Raw genomic sequence first — 19,662 nt, 5'->3', positions numbered from 1 at the left:
GCATTGATAACAGAATCACAAGTGATCTAAAATATTTCACTGAAAATGCAATTTTTGAGAAAATATGTGAATAACTGGAGAATAAGAGCTACATTTGAAGCAGAAAAAGGTTACATTTTCAAATAACGAACTCAAGCCATTTCTGTGTCTTACCTCTAAATAGCAGGTACAAATTGGTTTATTTGCATTTTCTTGGTTAATTACACATTTTGGAATGATCTTTCCATGTGGAAGTCATTGATAACAGGATCTAATTCCAGAGACCAAAGTGCCATTAGTTTCATTCAATTGAAGCATTTTCAGAGGTTGGAGTCAAAGCCTGGGAATTAGAAATCATGGGTCTTAATTACATCTTGGTCACAGATTGGTTGTTTTCTTGGAAGCACAAAACCTCAAAAAATTCAAGTGCCTGTAAAATAAAGATGAGAATCATTGCTGCCTTAATCAGACCTTTATGTAGCTTAATGAAATATTACCTATAAACACCTTTGAAATCCTGGGATAGTGTGTATTAATTTCCTGAGCTCTTAAATACAGGGGCTATTTCTAATATTATGGACCTATAGGTAAGTTAGTCTGTGCCCTTATAGATGTCTTTTATTATACTAATTACTGTCTTCTTTAGGTAAGGTCTCTGGACTAGTGGTGTGTAAAGTCTAATTGTTTGTAAAGGAGGCACAGGAAAAGGGAAGGGAAGGAAGCCAACCTGAATTGGGTGCCTATTTTATACCATTTGGGTGTTGGGCTGGGATCTTTACTTATTTTTAATTCTTAGAAAATTTTTATGAGATAGAGAATACATTCTATTCATAATGAAACTGAACCTCGGATACCTTAAATAATTTTCTTCAGGGTCATACAACCAACAACTAGATGATGGTCTGTGTGCTGGTCTTCTATAAAACTAATTATGATGTAAAAAGGGCTGTGCTTTGGTTCTGGCAGACTAAGCCATTCCTTATAATGTTAAACAAAAACTAGGCACTCATTATAAGTGACTTATTAAAAGAGTGCTATACATTTTGTTAATTATTATCAATTATAAGGGGAACTTTGGACTTCATTGTGGTTCTGCTTTATCAGAGTGGTTCATAAACTTAGGAAGTTAGCCCTTGAATTCATTTCTAGATGGAACTATAGGAATGCTGTGGGTAGTTATTCTCACAGTATATACTAGGCATCATATTCACTTGAGAAACTTATTGGAAAACCCAAACCTGGGTCTATTTCATAGACTCTGAAGAGAGAGAGAGAGAGAGAGAGAGAGAGAGTGTGTGTGTGTGTGTGTGTGTGTGTGTGTGTGCGGTCTCCTCTCTGAGATGGGAGATAATGATCCTGAATGAGTCTCCTCTCTGAGATGGGAGATAATGATCTTGAATGATGAATTTCCCTGGGAGAAGACTAAAGCCAATCCCGTGGAGGTGCAAGGGTGTGGGAAGCCCTATGAAGCCTAGGTTCTCTTTAAAGTAACATGGAGTCCCTATAGTAACCTGGAGTCACTTTCCAGTGGCACACATTTCTATTTTGGCTTAACAATCGACCTGCTCTTCATAAAACTTGTTTGGCAGAGTCACCACCTGGTTCCAACATGTCTCTCATTCTGGAGCAGGTTGGAGTCAAAACAGTTAACAGAGGTAAGGAGGCAGCACTCTGAGTAAATATGTGAAGCAGCTAAAATGAGAATCCTTTGGCAACAAGCCGAAAACCTTACCACGAAGGAGGCTGCACCCCATTCAACCACCAGATAAGACAGGATAATACCTTCATGTTTCACTTGGCCAGTTCATAATGTGCCACTCAAAAGGAAAGCAAGTCTGTCAAGCTTGTGTCCACATTATCTGATTTTCCCCACACTGCTCTTGCCATCCCCCCATTGTGTCAGAAGTGCATTACTTGTTGGAGCAGTGAGGCTCAACCAACGTGGAGAGTGGGTCTGGGAGGATTATGGTGAAGAGCAGTGAGGCTCAACTAATGTGGGGGGTGGGGAGAGGCAGAGAGATGTATAACAACACAAGCTCTTCTTTGCCTCACACGACCAAATCCAGTTGAAAAGCCAGTTCCAATTTTGGTGTAACAACTCTATTGGCAAAAGACAGCAAGAGCTTTTTTTCCAAAGCTGTTTCTTTTGAGCTCAGAAGAAATAGTCTTAGAAGGAGGTGCACACTCTTCCCTTAATTTCATTTATTGAACAAAAGGTTTGTGCGTGTTTGTGTATGCACATGTGTGTTCATTCATCGGTACCTACATTATCGTGAAAACATGGAAGAAGTCTCTTTTGGAAATAGCCATAGAGTGCTATGGTAGAAATCTACTTCATTGATATTTTTCTTGCCCATAAAACACATAATTTTACCTGATAATCTTTTGCCATGGAAAATGGCAGTAGTGTCAGATGAGAATTATTGTGTGTGAGGGTCCACATCTTGATTTGAAACTGTGTCCGTACATAAAAGTAAACAGTTTATGGCATATTTAAAACAATCAGTATGTATTGACTATGGGTTCTGAATACTTTCATAAAAATCATTATTTCTTAAACAGTATAGGTGTAATAATCACACTGATTATGAAAACTGACCTTACAAAAACCACAAAGATCATTTAAAATATTGACAGTTTAACAAATTTCAATCGATCCAGTCATAAATGATGCTTATTTTGCACATTTCCCTGCCAAAGAAAAATTTAAATTCTTCAGGGGAGAATACCACCTAGAAAGTACACACTGACTTTTACCAGAGAACCTCACATGCACTTTTTAAAATGAGCATTAAACAATAACAAACAGCAATAATAAAAATAGCTACCATTTACTGAGTAACTACTATGAGCCAGACATAGTGGTCTTACATACGTCATCTCAGGTAATTATCTCAAAAGCTGTATGTATTGATAAGGAAAATAAAGCCTATAGAGTTCAAGGTCACACAGCTAAAGTAAGTGAATTAAGGAATGGAACTAAAGAGGCCTGATACCTAGAAGCTGGCATTTGACCATTACCCTATCCTAGAATCACAAACACCTTCAACATGACCCAGAGATATAGCAAGTGTCAAATGACTTGTCATATTGATAGATCTAGGATGAGGTTTTTCACATCCATAAGTTAGGGGTTATTCACTAGATCACGTAAAATATGCATTAAAGTGAATCAAGAAATCCTTCTTGTTTACTAGTCTAATGCTAACAAAGGATGGACTGGGGAGGTTAGTTTCCAGTTAAAGTTTTTTCCAAGCATAGCTGTTCATATAAACTTATGTAACTACCACCCTGCTGTCAAAATGATCCCAGAAATTCTCCATGACAATTTCCTTAGATTACTTTTTAACTAAAAATTGCTATTTAGAAATATAGTTCCATTATTTTAAAAAGAAAAAATATAGTGCTAGCTATTTAGTTCAGTTAGTGTAGAGCATGGTGTTATAACACCAAGGTCAGGGGTTCGGATTCCCATACCGGCCAGCTACAAAAGAAAAAAATAGTTGCATTGTAAATACAGATATATTCAAAGAAATCACCTCACCACCCAGAGACCATTGTTTACTTTTCGTTGTTCTTACATTCTCCTACTTTATTTTCTGTGCCCATATATAAATGTTCGTTTTTTAAAACAATAATTTTATATACCTTAATATTTCATTTTCTGTCTTTTATTATCATTATATCAATATATGATATCTATATATCATAAACATGATGTTATTAATACAGTAAGTATTAATTGTAGAGGAAGCAATCTTCTATAAAGAAGCGTTTATATTTGGTTACAGAGTACCGTATGGATTTTCCAAACCACTCTGCTAGACATTTCTTTCCATATTTTTGATTATATGAACAAAGCTATAATAATAACTTCTTGTACATATCCATAATTATTTCTCAATAATTAATTCCTAAAATTAAAACTGCTGGATAGTGCAGCAATTAAGGGCATAGATTATGTAGCCACAATCCAGCTTCACACCTTACAAATTGAGAGATTTGGGGAAAATTAATTAGCTTTTAAGTGCCTCAATTTGCTTTTCTATAGAATAGACATTAGTACTATCTCATAGAGTTGTCATAAAGCTTGGCTTTTCAATATGTGTAAAATGTTTATAGCAGTGCCTGGCATACAGTAAATACTATATAGATGTTTACAGATGTTTGTTAAATGAGAAACATAAATAAATAACAGAAGCAAAGAATTTATACTTTTTAAGAACTCTGATACATATTACTAAATTACCTTCTGGAAAGATTCTACCAATTTACACTCCTTGCAGCAGCGTATAAGTGCTGTTTTTCTGTCCCCATTGCATAGCGGTTAAGAGTATGGGATGTCAGATCACCTTATCTCAAAATCTGGTTCCACCACCCAGTAAGCTGTGTTATTTTGGGAAAGTTACTTGACCATGCCAAGCTTCAGTTTTCTTTTCTGTAAAATGGAAATGACAATAAACATTGACCTCATAGGACTGTTGTGAAGCAGAAATGAGATGATATAAATAAGGTGCTTAACACAATGCCTAGCGTAGAGTAAGGGATCAATAAATGTTGACTATTAGTCTATGTTTGCAGTCCCTTCATTTTAAAGTTGAGGAAAATTCGGACCAGAAAGTTTGGCATCCATGGCTGAAGCACTAAGGTAATAGGTCAAAATGACACAAGAAATCAAGTGAGAAAAAGGAAATATCTGGTTCTAGGTGGTAATTTTTTGTGCCTGGCCAACCAATACAGATGTCTTTTAAAAACTGCGGGATGCCTTCCTCTGCCTAGTACTCAGCATATATTAATCAGTGACTTGGACAATGGAACTGAAAGTATAGGCATTAAACTTGCCAGTGTGAGTGCTGAAGGGAGGGAACTCGTCTTGAAAGAACCAAGAAAAGATGATTCTATAAGGAAAAGCAATAGTGTGTACTTGAACAGAAAAATGAATTGCCCAAGTTCCTGGCATGGAATGAGAAACTATGCTCAAACCAGGCAGCAAAAGTTCTATTAGCCATTCTGTGCCAACCCCCCCGCCTCAAATCAAAACCAAAACCCCAAACCCACAAAAGGACAACCGACAAGGAACATAATTCTATAGATAAAATTTACCTAAGATGCTTGAGTAGACAGACTAAAAACTGGGTGTTTTTTTGGCATCACTGGTCAGCCTTCAATGTAAGTTAAAAGGCAGGACTGGGTCCCCTAATTTGATATGGTCTTTCAGAGAATAGGACTCATCCGAGGAGACCTACAACACCAATGGTTGGAAAGATAAAAAGACCTGGAATTATTCACTATGAGGAATTTAAGACAAAATTTAATTTTGTTGCTTTTTTTCAAGCATAGGCAAGACTTTCCTAGAGAGGAAAGTGTCCAATTGTTTATTTTTACTCAGAATGGAACTGTAGGAAGTGAATTTCAAGCTACAGCATGAAAGATTTGGGTTAGAATGATTGAAAAAAATTTTATTTGCAGTGTGCACTGAAAAACATTGCCAATGATTAACAAGAAAATCTATGTAAGTTCCTCAGAAATATTTAAAATAGAACTTTTTTGTATAGGTTTTTAAATTACTTTAGTGGATCTTACCTAAAGGCAGGAGAATAGGCTAGGTAGACTGTCAAGGTTCCTTTCAATTATTTGATGATAAAAAAAAAAACTTGATCCTATAAAGATTGCTCTGGTTTCTTTTCTATTGCAGCTACCCAAGGAATAGCTGTTGCCTTGACAACAAGGGACATTCTTAGGTTCCTCATATGCTAATAGAGAAACGGCCAATTTTCTTGTTCATAAAAGAAAACTGTTGGTTAATGTGTTCGTCTCTCTCTCTCCCTCTCCCTCTCTCTCTTTTCAACTGTTACTAGCTACCCTTCAATGAACCTTGGTGAGAGACAGAGTTAAGAGAAAATAAGAAAGGATAGAATAGTTTGTATCTTCAGAAATTCTCATTGAAACTTAAGAAACTCATTCACAAAGGAGTTTGGAGTAAGATAATGGTATGGAAACAACAGGAAATCAGTGTTCAGTGTAGAGAAGGAAAACAATGGGTAACATAAAATTCTTAGTCCACAATAGGATATGGGCTGACACACCAGATTCCAAGAGGAAGGAGTCAGTATCCTGTACCTTCACAGATGTCTCAACGTGGAATGACATCCGTAGGGTTTTTTAAACAACTGCTTCTAACTATCTAGGTACATGTATATAGACATCATCCACTTTTGAATAAGCTGATTAGATTGTATATAGATCTAGCTTTATGTAGGATTTATGTGAATAATACCACAAAATACAGCAGAAGAACAGAAATCACTTCCACATACAATTCACCAAAGTAATAATCAACAATTAGTTCCCTCCAGGGCAAAGGCCATGGAATCATCTTTTCTGCTTTCTCCTTTGCTACCTGAAATGTAGCCAAATGCAGGCGATGCAACAGATTGACAGCTGATAAAGTGCTTTGAGGAAACTTGCCCATATATTATGCAGAGAGCTGTAGCTCACAGAATAAAAGCAAGCCACCTCTCCACATTGTCTCTTAAAGCCTTAGCTATAAAAAAGCCAAGTGTCTTAGCCCAGTGCAGGGGTGCTTTTTCCATATGGCAGCACGGAAGGTTCAAGCTGTAGCCTCATACCAGACATGTTTTTGTGCTGTGCTCACATGGATGGTGTGTACAGTATCATGACACACACACATCTCCTTGTATCTTTACCCTACATTTTTCTAGACAGTAGTTACACGGTGCAGATGTTTTTTGTTTGCTGTTTTCACTACTCTTCATTACCTCCAAGGATTTTGTGTGTGTGTATGTTACTGTTGTTAAAAAAGATTATTTTTCTTCTAATTGTAAAGATAATCTGTGCACATTGTAAAGACTATGAAAAAAAGTTTGAAAAACAACAAAGAAGAAAATGAAAGACTATTATTTGGAAGAGCAATTCTGAAAGCAAAGAAAGCCATTATCAATATTTCTTCTTCTAACTGCTAGGGCTGCATAAGACACAGGATATATGCTTCCTGCCCTTTTTCTTTCTCTATTTTCTGTGCTCAGGCCTGCACCTCCCATGGGCGCTGGAGAATAAGAACATATGATGTAAACAAACATACAGGTATCTGGAGGTGTTAATATATACTCTGCTAGGCAAGATTGCATTTGTACTTTGACAAGGAAATCTTAAGGAGATTTTGAAAACCATGCTATTTTTGGCACCATATTGCCAGCATATTCTGTGGTTAGCTTTTCTTACCTCAAACTCACTGGTCCCCGGTATTTCCCACAGAATGAGAAGACCTTCCTCTTGGCTGGCCCTACTTCTAGAGAGTCACAATCGTACCTTCTGCCTCTTCCTTCTTATTTCATATCCTCGTTACTGATCTCTTTTCCATTCATCTCCCCCATTCATAATTATTCACTCTATCCCCACTGTCTACAAGAAAGTACTTTTTTTGCAATCTGACACTTTTCAACTTTCCTTGCAACAGCTCATGTCACTCTCCCCAGGCAAATGCCACCCCACAAAAGTCACCCCGTGCCCAGCATTGTTGAACTGCTTCTAATTCCCTACTAACTCTCCCCACCCAGCCCAGCTCAGGACTTTCTATATTCTTGCCTTTTTATTGTCGTTCCCTCTTCTGGGATGCACTTTCATCTCAACTGTCACCAGGAGCCTTTGTATCTCTATCTTTAGAGTTTCAGGTAAGAGCCTTTTCTTCCTGAGTGGCTATTCTGCCCTTGCTTGTCCCCTCATCTGGAGACATAAACATGCTTTCTTTGATAAGTCAGGATAGCCTTGCAATCCTGTGTGCATTTGGTGTGTTTTAGTTAATTTAACAGAAGCTTTGGAAGGCAGTGTCCTAGTTTGTTTTGTTCATGGATACGTGTCACCATCACTGACTGCAGAGAGCATATCACACGTTAGGTGCTAAATGGCTATCAACACAATGACCGAGTAAATGTCTACTGTGTGCCTACTGCGGGGGAGCCAGTGCTAAATGATTGAGTCCATCTAAGTTACACCACCTAAGTTGTCTAAGTACACTCTATGATGTTCACACAATGAGGAAATCACAATGGGGGACCTAGAGAAACAAAAAGTCCAAAAAGTGCCATAATAGGAAAAATGTGATGCCAGGAAAGCACACCTAGTTTAGAGAAAATTGACATTAGCTGGGCAAATATGGGAAGAGTACCCAGGCAGAGGAGACAGATGTATGAAAGCTTCAAGTGAGAGAGAATTTAAAGAAAAGGGAACAGATTCAGTTGGGCTAGAATTTCCAGTGTAAGGTGGAGGATGAGCCTGTGAGAAAGCAGGGGCCAATTCACGAGGGCCTTGTAAGCCATGTTAGCAGGCCATAGACAGCCACAGAGTTTTCATGGGAAGGGCATGATGTGCTCAGATTTGAGGTTTAGAAAAATCACTGTGGCTCAGGTGTGGAGATGGCAAGAGAGAGATCCATTATGGAGGTCAGGAGACCAAACAGAAGGCAGCATCTATAGTCAGTTCTCCACTTGATGGTTTTCCTTGAAGGAAAGTATAATCATTTTTTCAATGTTGTAACTTAAGGGCTTAGGTCAGTGTCTTAAATGCCATGTTTCTTTTTTGAATGAAGAACTTTACTTATGCCAATTATCATACCTCAAAAAAGTAAGAATAAAAAAGTCATATCCTTTAAGAAGTTGTATTCCTATGTGTCATCTAATCATTGGGTCAGTGTTTACTGCCTCTAAGTAGGCTAGTTACACAAAGGAGATGTTAGCAGCACCCCACTCTGACCTCATTTCCCAAGAGACACTTAAGTTGATTTATATTATTCATCTTGCCTATATTATAGTTGACCATTTGATTTTTTTTTCTTTTTCATATTTTTTGTGGCTGGCCAGTATGGGGATCTGAACCCTTGGCCCTGACACTACACTGTAACCAACTGAACTAACTGGCTAGCCACTTGACCATTTGAATTATATATTTTTTGTCTTTTTCATTAAGATGTCATTCCCTTGATTAAGACCATGTAGCTTTTCCATGATGTGTGTCATATCTAGAAATAACCAATTCAATTCTGCCTCCTTGAGTTTGATCAAGGACTGGTAAAAGAGTTAATGAAGATATGAATGAAGGAAAGCATAAATGACAAAATAGTTATCTGAAAGGTTACTTCTTACTTCGCTGTATTTGTATTAGAATCTAGTCCTTAAAGGGGTATAGTTCATTGAATAAAATTATTATTCAGCCTTGGATTAGCAGATTATGAATACCTATATTGTGTATAACACTCACTAGAGACCATAGCTCTCATTTTTTTTCTGATATAATGAAAAGAGTAAAATAATTTTCAAAGAATGTAAAAGAGCTTCATGAAATTACATTACAGTTAACTAAATAAAAATCTAATACAATGAACTCATACAGTAATAAAAATGTTCTAATTTTTATATGAGTAGTTGATGTCACCCTGATCCTTGCTTTACAATACAATGACACTCAAGGCATTTTGAATATGTGAGCTAAATAACGTATTACAAGTCTGTAAGATAAAAGGAAGCAAAAAGTGGATAACTTCTGATTCAGATTCTATGTCTAATTTTGTTGTGTTTTGAATAAATAAGTAATATAAATTAATTATTTGTAGGTTGCTGGGTGATATGGATTATTTGTACTGATACTTAAATATGGTATCTAGTTTTCTAAAGCTTCCTGTCTTTGATGATTTGTAAAGAAATATTAATTCATATGGTTAGCTTAATCACTGATTCAACAACCAACTTCATATTTACAAATTTTCACATACCTAAGTTGTTTAAATGTATGTTAGCTTCTTAAATGGTTGATTATATGTTGATCTATAAATTACAATCCTAAATTTAAACTTTTATTGTTAATTATTAATATTTTTATGGTTGCTTCACAAGAACAACAGCTAGCAGAGTTTAGAAGGATAAGAAGGACTATGATTTTGCATCTAGATGTTTTTAATGGGACAACACAAGGTTCTGTGTGAATCTGAAGATTTTGTCATTTTAGAGTGAAAATGAGCTGAAGGAAAAAATGTTAGATTGTTAGGTTGGTATTTGGTACACACTTATTTCTTGGGGGTTTTCTTAAGTTCATCTTTAATGCTGCATCCAGAGATTTGGCTAAGATGTCAGGAATCATGATCTTTATTATAATTGTAGACCTTGATGAAAGTAGCTCTGGCTCAAAAAAAAAAAAAAAAAAGCCCTTGTGGTACTTTACATATACAGACATGTAGCACCATCTACTGGATTGGAGTTAATGAATAAAATCAGTAAAATATGTATTTCCAGTAGCAAAAGTATGAAGCTCTGAATATCAAAGCATCTTAAAATATTGGTTTAACCTCTTTATTTTTGGATTTAGGACTATTTTACTGTTAGGCAAGAATACTTGATATAAAGGATCTTCCCTTTCCCTGTGTCCTGGGCTCTAGGAAATAGTCATAGGAAATTGTTAGATGTTATTTAAAGTCACTCATATACAGCAATTGATTAGAAATACACAGCCATACATCCACACACTCCACTGTGTCCAACTTCATTACATAATAACATACACACACACACACACACACACACACACATTATTATGCCCAACTCAATTGCACACTTTTTTTAATAATGCATTTGTTGTCATGAGCAAAATAAATCTTGTGAATGTGTATTTCCCAGAAAATGATATTAGAAAGTTTGTAATTAGAGAGGTCTTTCCTCTACTGTTCCTCTGCATTAGAAAATTTTTCCTTTAAATATAGTTATGGCCCCTTGTAATCAGAAGAAATAAATCCATAGAAACTATTCATTCATTAATTTGGCAAGTATTAATCAAGAAATTGCTATGTGCCAGTAACAATGATAAAATCATTGAAAAAAGGCAACAATGATTTCAGAAATATTGCATAATATTTGGTTGTGAGGTCAATGCTCCTTTGTAAGGACTTACATCCATACGTTTCATTAACAGTGTCCAACAGAACAGCCAGTTATCTGATACAGCTTTGTGAAGTGTACAAATTTTCAAAATGTTGTAGATACTGGTCAAGATACTCACCGATAAAAAATTATTTTGTGTAGGTAAGGAAATTGTGGAACAGGACAATTATAGGAACCCTCTGACATTATTCCTAAAAGACTTATTTCATTATCCAAATCCTTATGTATTTCATTATCCATTGTAATAAAACGCATTTCCTCAGGAGGTAGTGAGCACCTAATCAGTAGAAGTGTAAAAGCACTGCATATTTCTGATATACATCTTGTAGTCAGGGCTAATTCTAGAGGTTTCTTCTAATTCTGAGGTTATAAAATGCTCTGAATCTAGTCATCTGCAACTGTATTACAAATTAATTACATAAAAGAATATCTGAATAAGTGAAGACATTTAACATATTTCTGATATGAAATATGTAGAAAGACAATATAATAAAAGTTTCAGTTTTAAAAAAATTATTTTGTATATTCAAGAAAATTTCAATGAAAATTGTTGGGATCCTTACAAAAAAACACTCAACAACTTGATTCCTAAGTCCTTTTGGAAGTGTGTTTGAGACTAGACAGAGGAATAATTGTGATGATGGTGATAGATGGTGCACTTGGCCCTACTATACTAAAAAGCTGTGCTACTTAAAACAGTGTGGCAATTTTATAGAGATAAATAAATCAATGAAATATCAGACTTCAGAAACAAATCTTTGCATATACAGTCATGCACCACATAATGATATTTTGGTCAATGGTGGACCACGTATATGATGATGACCCCGTAAAATTATAATGGAGCTGAAAAATTTCTTTCGCCTACTCAAAGCCGTTTTAATTTTGTAGTGCAATTACTAAACTTTTTTATAAATTTAGTAGAGGCTAAGTGTACAGTGTTTACAAAGTCTACAGCAGTGCACAGTAATGTCCTAGGCCTTCATAGTCACCCACCACTCACTGACTCATCCAGAGAAACTTCCAGTGCTGCAAATTCCATTCCTGGTAAGTGCCCTGTACAGGTGTACCAGTTTTTATCTTTTATGCAGTATTTTTACTGCACCTTTCTATGTTTAGGTATGTTTAGATACACAAATGCTTATCTTTGTGTTTACAATTGCTTACAGTATTCAGTACAGTAACATGCTGTACAGATTTATAGCCTAGGAGCATCAGACTGTACCATATAGTCTAGGTGTGTAATAGGCTGTAGCATCTAAGTTTGTCTAAGTACACTCTATGATGTTCACACAATGAGGAAATCACAAAATGATGTATTTCTCAGATTTCTTCCTCAAGATTAAGCAATGCATGACTATGAGAATTTAATATACCAAAAGGCTGCATTTCAAATCAAAGGAGAGATATAGACTAGTTAACACATGGTCTATTGCTATTTATTTTGGAAAAGAGTTATGAATCTACTTCTCACATGTGAACATAAATTTTATGTGTATCAAAAACTTTAGGTAAAAGGAGAGAACGGAACTGAGGCCACCAGAGGTGGAAAAGGGGGAGGAGAAGGGGGTTAGGGAGAAATTGGTAAAGGGCCACAAAAAATATTTACATTGTGTAATGATAAAATAAAAAAAAATAAAAATTTAAAGTAGGATATATATTTATAAAAGTACTAGAAGTCACTGGAAATAATTTTTTATAGTTTTCGGGGAAATGCCTTCCTTATTGGCACAAAACATAAAAGTCATCGAAGAAAAATACTGACAGATATAACTACGTAAAAATTTAAAACTTTTCTTTTCATTTCTGTATCTATTCTCTTAAAAGATTTTTGTTGAGCGCTATCAGGTTTCAGGCATTGCTATAGTTTCTGAGTATTGGGTGAGCAAAATGCATATGTTTCCTACTGTCATGTATCTTATAGTCTAGTGGCAAAACCAGAAAATAAATACACAAGCAAATAAAAACTTAATTACTAATTGTGATGAGTTGTTTGAAAGTAATTACTAAATGGTGAACAGGTTTATAAGAGGGAGAAACTACATTGGATTGAATAAGCAGTGAAGTCTCTTCTAAGTTTATATATAAACACTGAAGAATATGCAGCACTGAAGAATAACATAGATCCAGCCAACAGGGAAGAAAAATGTTCCAGGCAGAGGGATCAGCATCTCTGTGAAGACCCTGAGGCTGGAAGATTTGTTGGTTTTTTGAAGTTCTGGCAAAACAATTTTAAAAAGCCATAATGGCTGAAACATAGTGAATAAGGGGAAAGATGGCAAGAAATAGGGTTGGAAAAATAGGCAGGGAACAGATCACATAGAACTTTGTAGACCACTTAAGGAGTTTGGATTTAATTGTAACTAAATGGGAATCCACTGGAAATTTTTACCTGGATGAAATATGCTTCAAGTTTTACTAAAGATAACCCTAAAAATGGTACAACTACTTTGGAAAAAGTTCTGGCACATTTTTATAAAATTAAACATACACTGATCTTATTATCAGCAATTGCACCGAGAGAAATAAAAACATATGTCCATGAAAACGCTTGTTCTGGGAGTACAGGTTAACAATTCTGAAACTACTTTAAGTGTATAGTGGGGCTCAATAAATAAGCAAATGAATGATGGATGGTGGGAGCGAGGTTTCTCACTGTCAGAAGGAAAGTTACAAATAATTAAGAATGGGAGGCTAGGATGAGCTCTATGGTACTAGGTCAGAGTCAGAGATAGATATGCACTGATGTTTAGCTTATACAGATAGATAGATACAAAAATGATTACAGATATATATGGATTCATGAGTTAATACACATGTATTATTTAGCACTGTCTGCCAAAGCAATGAGGCCCTTATAACAACAAATATACCCAGAGCCCAGATCTTGGTTTCTAAATACCAGTCTCCGATAAAAGAAACCAGGGCTCCTTGGAGAGAAGGTTGATTCTTGGACTGGGTCAGGGAAAATAAAAGATGAACCTGGAAAGTCCTGCAGTACCAGAAAGTAAGGAAGTGTTCAAAAACAAGAAGATGGAGGCATGTCAGAGACACACAGGGGCCAATGGCCATAGCTGGAACAAATTGAGCAACAAAATAAATAGCATAGTTTGGATTATAACCCAAAGTGTAGAATATACCAGTCTGTAGTGATATAAATAAATAATTGAATAAATAAATAAGAGACAGTCGTATAGAAAAATTTCAAAGAATATATGTAGGTACTCTCCATTTAAGAAGTAGAGTGTAATCTCCCTCCTTCAAGGGCAGGCTGAACTTAACGAATTGCTTTCAAAGAACAGGGTACAAAAGGGGAAAAATAGTAACTTTACAGAGCGGAATCCTGGCAAACACTACCTTAACAAAATGATTGAGGGTAAATCACCAGTGGTGTCATGGGGACATCATGTGCCCCTGAAATCATGTGATGAGAAGGGCACTTCACCTTTATAGTTTTCTTTGCAAAAACGCATAGCTCCAGCCTAGTCATGAGATATCCATCAGACAAAACCACATTGAGAGACATTTTATACAATACCTGACTGGTACTGCTCAATACAATCAACGTCATGAAAAATAAGAAAAAATTGAGAACTTGTTACAGACCAGGGAGACTAAGGAGACATAACAACAAAATGCAGTGTGGTATACTGATTGGATCCTGGGACAGAAAAGGAACGTTCATGGAAGAAGTGGAAAATCTGGAGTTTAATTTACAGTGATGCACCAATGTTGCTTTCTTTATTTTGATAAACATACCATGGTAATGGGAAATAATAACATGGGGGAAACTAAAACTGGGTGAGGGGTATATGGAAACTCTCTTTACTATCTTTGCAACTTTTAAGTAAATCCAAACTGATTCTAAAATAAAAATTGAATTAAAAAAGACTGTACAAGAATATTTATAATAGCTTTATTCATAATTGCCCCCAACTGGAAACAACCTAGCAACAAAGAGAAACAAACTACTGATACATAAGGATACTTCGAAAAGTTCACAGAAGGATTTATATTATCTTTTAATTACATCTTTCCACGAACTTTTTGAAGTACCCTCATATTCCACAGTATGATGAATATCAAAAACATGCAGAGTGGAAAAAAAGCACCTTACATCAAAGAGTACATACTTGCATTAGTCTGGGTCCAGTCAGGAGAGAGACACCACACAGTAATTTAATAGGGAAAGTCTAATACAAAAAATGAATTATAACAGTGGATTGGAGTAACAACAGTTGGCTGTAAGAAGTAAGGAAAACTCTAAATATTATTGAATAGCAGATGTAAGGATCAGCCACTATCCATAAAGCTGAAATAAGTACCCAAGGAAGAAGCTCCCTAAGGGCTCATTGAAGTGCAGAGAAGTTGTTTCGGTGCCAGTGGAACTTGCTGGTAATCTGGGGAAATGTCTCATTAGAGACACTCTCAAACAAAACTGCCCAAGTTGGAGTGGGGTGGGATGCTAAAGAAAGCTGCTGGGCATTGCCGGCTGCTGTGCACTGCAGGAGCTGGGAACTGGAGAAGCCATAAGCATTACAGGAGCCTGATGATGGATGGGGAAACTCCTTGTGATGCAGAAGCTGGACACTGGAGAAGCTGTGTGCACTGCAGGAGCCAGGGGATGGAGAAGCTGTGCACGCTGCCTGGTGAGCTTGCTGGAACCAGAAAGAAAAAAAATGTTTTCTTCCTGCCATGTCTCTCCTGTGCCCTCTACTGAGAAAGCTTGATATACGTCAACTGTCAAAGGAGAATTCTTTAAAGACCCCATACTTTTTTCACAAAATAAGCAAAATGGGTGCATTTGGAACTGGGGTGCAATAAATCGTTAACTGGTACAATATGGTACTTTTCTATTTATTTGAAAATTGAGGTGAGAGCAGGGATTGACTGGAGAGAAAAAAGAGTGAACTTTTTGTGGTAGTGTTAATGGTCTATATCTTGAGAATAGTCTAGGTTACTAAACTAGTTCTATATCTTGAGAGTAGTTTAGGTTACTAAAGTAGTAAGCAGGTGTATGAACTTGTCAAAACTCATGATTTGTATATTTCTTTGTGTGTAAATTTGACTATAAAAGAAAAATGTAAACAAAAGTAAACATGCATACTAAAGTACTTAGGGGGGAAGTGTATTAATTCTTGCAATGTATTTTGAAAAGCATCAAGAAATAATATGGTTTGATGAGTGAATAGAGAGATAGACATGTGCTAATGTGAGAATTTCAAATGTTAATGGTAGGATCTAGGTACCATCTAGATCTAGGGGACATAGGTTCTCATGGTAAAATTATTTCAGCCTTTATATTGGAAACATTTAAAAATTAGAGGCTGGAAAGGAAACATTACCTTAACTGCTGAGGGGAGGACAGATTTTAGGAGAACAAGAGTGGAAGCAGGCAGGTTAGTGAGGAGGCAGTTTTGACGATGACAGCTTGAACTGGAGTGGTGGCTGTGGGGATGGAGAGAAGTAGAACCAATACAGCTTTGGGGGGTGTGTGTGAAAGTAAGATGTAATGGTGATGTATTGGAGGTGAGAGGAGAGGAAGAGGAAGGAATCTGTAATGATGGCCAGGATTTGATTTTATACAGTTGGCTAGATGGTGGTGCTTTGCTGTGGTAGAGAAGATGGAGAGAAACGGATTTGAAATATGTTCGGGATGAAATCCAGAATTCCGTCCTAGACCTGCATATTGGGTCATCGATATCTATGAGATACCTCAGTGGAACCATCAGGTAAGTAGTTGGATATATGTTTGGAGGGTAGACAAGAGATCTGGGAGGCAGAAATATTAGTGGGAGCTACTTAGAAAATACCACCTGTTTGGGACTCGATTTGCCCCCCTACCCCCAATTCATATGTTGAAGCTCTGACCTTCAATGTGGCTGTATTTGGAGACATGGCCTTTAAGATATAACTAAGGTTAAACGAAATCATAAGAGTGAGGCCCTAATCCAATGAGACTGCTGTCCTTATGAGAAGAGGAAGAGACACCAGGGATACATGTGCACAGAGAAAAGACCATGTGAAGACACAGTGAGAAGGCGACCATCTGCAAGCCAAGGAGAGAGGCCTCACCAGAAACTAACCCTGCCAGCACCTTGATCTTGGTTTTTAAATCTCCAGAACTGCAAGGAAATAAATTTCTATTGTTTAAATCTGTGGTATTTTGTATGGCAGCCCTAGCAAACTAATACACCAGCCATGGTATTTAAAGCCATAAAAATGGAATAAGTGTAACAAGAGAAGAGCAGAGGGATCAACTTTAGGTCTTGAGAAATACCAATATTAAGTGGCCAAACAGACCAAGATAAAGCAGCAAAAGAGCTTGAGAAGATTAATGGGAAACTGACAGAGAGAAAGTCATAAAAACCAGAGAAGAAAATGTTTTAAAAGGAAAAGAAGAGCTGAGTTGAATGCTGCTGCTAGATCAGGTCCATTGGAATAAGCAGCATGCTGATGGCAACATGGGCAGTTTCTAAGGTGTGTAAACCCTTGCACACCTTTGTTTACAAAGGTAAAACAAAGTTAAAAGTAAAATCCAAAAAACAGACTGGGAGAAATATATTATTTATACACACACCCATACACAAACATACACAAAGCATACTATATATAACATAAAAAGCATTGCTGTAATTCAGTAAGAACAGAATAGGGAAAAAATGGACAAAGGATATGATAAGGAGATTCTGAGAAGGAATATGATGCTTAGTCTCACTCATAATTAGGAAAAGGTTAATTAATGAGATACTGTATTTTGGTCTTTAGATTATAAAATATTTAATACCTCATAATATCCAGAGTATGCAGTAATACTCTCATATTGTTGATGAGTATGTAAAGCCTTTTTGAAGGATAATTTAGTATTATCTATCAAACAAAATTGCTTATACCTGTTTCCCATTAATTTTACTTATAAGAATATAGCCTGCAGAAACACACAGGTGTGCGAGATTATATCTTATTTCACAAACCTAAGACACCGTTGATTAAAAGATGCATCCCAATTCCAGAGATTTTAAAATGTACTAGTAAGTATATCCTGGAATTGATGAAATATAGTATTGTAAAGATGTTCATTGCTGCATTGTTTAAAAAGTTATAAAAAGTTATAATTGATTGCTAATACTGAATTTTAAGTGTCCATTAAAAGACCAAGGTAGATCTAAATGTACTGACAAGGAAACATGCCCACTAGTGTTAGGTGAAAAAATGAATTTGTAGAAGAACATTCACAATAAGATTTTATTTCTGTAGGACAAAAGTTCATTTTAAAAAATGCTGGTAGGGTAAACACCAAACAGTGGTAATCTCTTGGGAATAGAATTGGTGGTGAAAGGTATCTTTTCCTTTTACTTTATACATATAATTTTAAAATTATTTTTTAACAAAGATAACACTATTTTTGTAAAATAAGAAATCTCTTTATATTTTAGCCTAATCTGGGCGAAGTTAAGTACTTGAGAATGAGATAGTAAGAGGGTAACATCTACTTTAGTATTTTGGGATTAAATCGAGGATTTAATGTTCAGAAACAAGGCTTGTAAAACTGTGGGTTTTGTTTCCAAATCTAGATCTGAACAAATTCAACTACAGTTAAGATCCAGAATTTGCAGAATTATAAGTGAAAACTAGGTGATATGGGATGCTGTGGTGATGAGGCGAAGTGGGTATATCACTTTAAGGCAGAATTGTAGAATTTGGAGAATACATGGACATTTTGTCTGGAATTAAATATTGTACAATTGTCATTCATAAATTCAAGAAACAGAATCCTTGAGATATGGAACATGGGACTCTTTGTAGAGTTACAACACTATACTTATGCCCATGGGGCATAGAGAGTGCCTACCAGAGACAGCTACAATCACACATTTGGCAGCTACAGCTGACACTGAGAGGGGACGATCAACCAGTTGGCACAGGCCAAGGCAGCTGCCTCAGTATTCACATTAGGAACTGGGATGGGAAATTAGTAAGTTAATGTTTAAGATACATGGGCAGTAATAACACCAATAATTTTAAAAAGCGGCACTGCCACAACAAATGTTAAGTATAAACTATGTACCACCTTAACATAAGCTGGACATTTTTTCATTAGTAGGAATGACTAAACTATTACAAAATAAATAATGATCTTATATAAGGTATTGCATTGTGAAATTCCAATATTCCATATAGGTCAATATTCCCTCTACAAACTGTCTTCCTCCCCAGCCACCTTGGGAATTTAAGCATTGGAGAAATGAAGAATAAAATGCCTCTAGTCTTTGAAGACACTATTTCTAATTTGTGGAAAACAATGTAGGCACAAAGCGAAAAAGCTACTAAAGGAGGATTTCAAAAGTATAGTAACAAATCAACTGTAGAAAGACATTTTCAGGACAATTGAGGAAATATGAATATGAAACAGTTATTAGATGATATTGAAGAATTGTCATTAATTTTGTTAGGTGTGATAATGAGATTGTGTTTATGTAAGAAAACATTAACCACTCTTCTGGCAATGCATACTCTAGTATTTAGGGATGAAATGTCATGATGTCTGTGATTTACTTTACTTCAGCAAAAGATATAGATGAAACTAAAATGGCAAAATATGAATGTTAAATCTGGGAATATGGTAGTTCTTTAAACTCTGCTCTCTATCGTTACGTAGATTTAAAAATTTTTATAATAAAACTTCGACAAAGTACGGGTAAAAAGTTTCGAAAGGGCAAAAAAAGCTACAGATGGTTAT

The sequence above is a fragment of the Cynocephalus volans genome, chromosome 1 (assembly GCF_027409185.1).
Source record: "Cynocephalus volans isolate mCynVol1 chromosome 1, mCynVol1.pri, whole genome shotgun sequence".
Lineage (NCBI taxonomy): Eukaryota > Metazoa > Chordata > Mammalia > Dermoptera > Cynocephalidae > Cynocephalus > Cynocephalus volans.
Note: the sequence above shows the minus strand (reverse complement) of the source record.